Source organism: Scomber japonicus, chromosome 7 (assembly GCF_027409825.1).
Source record: "Scomber japonicus isolate fScoJap1 chromosome 7, fScoJap1.pri, whole genome shotgun sequence".
Taxonomy (NCBI): Eukaryota; Metazoa; Chordata; class Actinopteri; order Scombriformes; family Scombridae; genus Scomber; species Scomber japonicus.
The window spans coordinates 107162-111863 of NC_070584.1; positions in this window are offsets into that span (position 1 = coordinate 107162).

The window sequence follows — 4702 nt, forward strand, 5'->3', positions numbered from 1 at the left end:
AGGGAGCTACCTCTCTTGCCATTAATTAAGGAAATCTCCACAACAAAACTGGTGTCAGAAGTGGGATCGCTAGAGAGTTCGTGGATGCCCTACGGGACTGTGAGAGGGGTCACCTGAGAGTGACCCTCGCTCTTTCCTCTCCCTGGACACAAACGAGTCTGAGACGAGAGGACCGACGGCCATGAGGACATTGGTCAACTCCACAGCAGTCGCAAATAACGAACAATTTCCCTCTAAACTGGGTGAGATGTTGAAATGATTTCAGTAACTTTAAATTTTAAATAAAATCACTGAGTCATACCACTAAATCTGTCTATTATGTAGTGTCATGGTAAAGGTTTAAGGGGAAGATTAAGGTATTAAAAGTCTTTTGACTCCTTAAAAAGTTCCGTCTGGGATGGTAGCTTTTATCTTTGATTGTGCTGTAAAACAGATCCAAGATTTGTAGTGACGACTGCGTCAAAAGAAAGATTAGCTAATATAGGAAATAGGTCCAGAGAGCCAGAGGGCCATCTGGTAGAATACATGACAAGAACCTACGGAAAGGACAGTGTTAAGTGGTTGTCTATGTGGTCGGAAAAATTTGGATTCCCAGAAGGGGAATAAACTTATAAACTTTAAGAGAAAAACTGGAACAAAAAAGGGAAATTGGAGAAGAAAAAGAAAATGGATTCACAATGGTTGAAAAACATGGAGGAAAATGAAAAATGTTTAAAGATGTGGGAGAAGGAAGCTGAGATAAGGGAACACAAACCATTGTTGAGAATGATGGTTAAATGCAATGTTGAAGGAGAAGTTATGAGTGGAAAGAAAAATGAAAAAAAGACAACTGAGAATGATCTACCTACTCCAACCCCTCATCAGTCACTGAGGTCGGAGCTGCTGCTCCATTGGACAAAAGCCAGAGATCACAGGCAGCCATGGACCACAGCACCTCTCCTCATCGTCCCGCCAGCATCATCCCTCTCCCCGAATCCTAAAGTAAATCCATTTACTGGACACATATACGGAAAAGTCAAGGGAGACGGGGATGAGGAAGGGGAAAGCATGTTCCAGCCCATTCCCCTGCCCAATCCAAGTCTGATGCACAGCGGCACCACACTGCACAAAGGAACGACGCACCAAATGCCCATGGTCCAGGTGATGGGAGCAGACAGCTCTGCACTCGTCTTCCGCCCATGGACAAGAAACAAGCAATGTCCCATCTCCCTGATCACAGAGCATCAGGCAGTATGTTCACTCATGAACTAATGAACTTTTGTAAAGATTTCCACCCCACTGAGATTGCTGATCATAAAGATGGGTTCCACCGACATCGGCAAAATAAAATAAAAAACAATGGGCGAGGAACGCATGATGAAACCAGAATGGGACGACAACGCAGCGTACAGAGCCAAGATAACAGAGCTGTGTGACACCATAAAGAAAAGTTTTCCCAACAGAGTGAACATACAGAAAATATGACTGCCAACAGAAAGGAGACGAGTCAACAGCAGACTATTATCAGAGACTATACACTGTGTTTAAGGAGAACTGTGGCATTGACGAGCCAAGTGACAAAGCCGAGATATCTTCATGGGAAACTCATCTGATCAACAGCTTCGTGAAGGGCCTCCGCCCTGATATCAAGCGAGAGACTGCAAAAAGTTGCGTGGGCATTTTTGACGGAGCTAGACTGACAGAAGTGCTCTGTGACACTAAACAAGCAGAAAAAGTGAAACAGTGAACTCTGCAAGCAGACTGGGCACTTCCATCACCGCGGTAGGTTTACTGCAGGAGGCCACTTCAAAGCATAGCGCTACAGCTAGAGGAGCTGTCTACGGGTGAGTAGAAGGGACAAAAAGGCTTGCAAAATTAAAATGCGATTAAAAAAAATTAACGCGTTATGGATTGCATTGATCTAATCGCAATTAACGCGTTAACGCTGGCAGCCCTAATAAACACAGATGTGAAACTGGCAGAATTGAAAAGAAGCTCCCTCTGTATGTCTATATATATATCAGTGGTGGTTGTCACTTCCTGTGCTGCAGCTACTGTGCAAATTTAGTCATGACGTCATGAAACCACAGATGGACATGAAAATAACCAAATTGCATTGGGCATTAGGGCTGCAACTAACGATTATTTTGATAATCGATTAATCAGTCAATAATTTGTTCGATTAATCGATGAATCGGATAAAAAAATATTCATTCAAAAACAAAACATTATTTCAAATTGACAATGCAAAACAGTGCTCAAACATGTTGCTGCTTGGACGTCCCTGAGTTATTAAAGTAATATTAAATAATAAATGATAATTTAAACAAAACAACTAAATATTGGCTGATAGCTTTAACAAAATAACATACACATGTATGCTACACAAAAAGAGGTATTTTCTGTTGCTCAATCGACCCGATTGAGCCGAATAAATAAAAGATAAATAATAAAGAAAAATTAAAATTATAAAACTTTTAACAGGATTTGTTTCAACATTCAGTGGCGGTTCAGTTATATATATTTTTAAATATATTATATTTATCATTTATAATTTATAATTATATATTATATTTATCATTTATCGCAAACTATAACAAATTATAAGGCTCCACTCCAATTTCATTTGCAAACAATTTACTCAACTTACCGGCTGGTAGTACTTTTTTGCAGTCACTTTTCTGGGTCATGTGATCACAGCAGAGGGCATCAATCAATCAATCTTTATTTGTATAGCGCCAAATCACAACAAAGTTATCTCAAGTCACTTTACACGTAGAGCAGGTTCTAAACCAAACTCTTCAGATTTTAACTTTAAAGAGACCCAACATTCCCACATGAGCAACAGTGGCGAGAAAAAACTCCCTTTTAACAGGAAGAAACTTCAGGCAGAACCAGACTCAGAGAGGGCGGCCATCTGCCTCGACCGATGGGGATGGGGATGAGAGGAGAGAAAGGAAGGATAGAGGAGAGAAGCACAATGAAAATCAACAATGAAGCTAGAAGGTCTGGGACTGGAATCCGGACATCTACAGGCCCAGATAACCTGTAAGACCAGAAAGCACAGACAACTCCGGGGAAGAAGTTTAGCTTATTGATGCATTAATAGAACATGAATGTTAATGGATATAGATGGATGGATAGAGAGGTAGAGAGAGGGAGAAGGAGAGAGGAGCTCAGTGCATAATGGGAGTCCCCTGGCAGTCTAAGCCTATGGCAGCATAAGTTAAGAGCTCAAAGAGCCCTAACTATAAGCTTTATCAAAAAGGAAAGTTTTAAGCCTACTCTTAAATGTAGGGAGGGTGTCTGCCCCCCGGACCAAATCTGGAAGATGGTTCCACAGGAGAGGAGCCTGATAGCTGAAGGCTCACCTCCTGTTCTACTTTTAGAGATACTAGGAACCACAAGTAGACCTGCATGCTGGGAGCACAGTCTTCTAGTAGGTACATAAGGTACTATCAGTTCTTTAAGATATGATGGGGCCTGACCATTAAGAGCTTTAAAGGTGAGAAGGAGGATTTTGAATTCTATTCTGAATTTTACGGGAAGCCAATGCAGTGAAGCCAAGATGGGAGTAATATGATCTCTCTTTCTAGTTTTTGTCAGAACACGGGCAGCTGCATTCTGGACCAGCTGGAGAGTCTTTAGAGACTTATTAGGACAGCCTGATAATAATGAATTACAGTAGTCCAGCCTAGAAGTAACAAATGCATGGACTAGTTTTTCAGCATCATTTTGAGACAGGATGTGTCTAATTTTTGCAATATTACGCAGATGAAAGAAGGCAGTCCTTGAAATTTGTTTTATGTGGGAATTAAAGGACAGATCCTGATCAAATATAACTCCTAGGTTCCTTACAGTGGTGCTGGAGGCCAGAGTAATGCCATCCAGAGATTGATTGATTGATTGATTGATTGATTGAAATCACTTGTCATACACAGGAGGGAATAAGGTCGGGCCCCAGAGCCTCATGTCACATGTTTTGCATGTGATCATGTAAATACAATTTTTAGAGTACATAGAAGCATTGTGGGCAGTAGGAAACACTCTCTGGCTGGCAACATCATAAACCCATTTTTGCTGTTTAAAAATAGACTGTGAGGCAGTCTGTGGTATATGTTTTTTTAATTTAGATTTGACCAAATGATCTTGTAAATTTTTATTCTTCCTGTAGGCCGCAATCATCCTCAGGTCTAAAGGAGGTTGTTGTTCACTAATTGTGTTAATTAAATTGTTTCTGATGTGTTTCACCAGGGCCACTGTAGACTGTGAAAATGTGGTGACAAAAGGAATGGCTATAGAGACTGGGATCGGCTTTGTGAGCTGGAAAACCCTGAAGCAGGCTCTCAGGCAGGTCCTGGAGTACCCTCTGCTGGTCAAGGTGGTGAAGGTCATCTTAGTGGCCTCCCTAAAGTCTTCCTGCCCAGTGCAGATCCTTTGGAACCTGAGCAACTGTGACTTGATGAGACCTGCAAAGGTGTGTTTTGGATGGAAGCTGCTCTTATGGAGCAGGACATGAGTGTCTGTGTCTTTGAAGAAGACTCTAACATCCAAATGCAGGTGAGTAAGGAAAAGAGGTCCCTTAAATGTGGTGGTGTCTAAAAAGTCGACAGAGGAGGGGTGTGTGGTGGCTTTGAGTTTGATGGATGGGTTATGATTGTTGAGAGTGTTTAACATATAATGAATAATACAGAGGTGTCTAATACAGAGCACATGTAAAAGG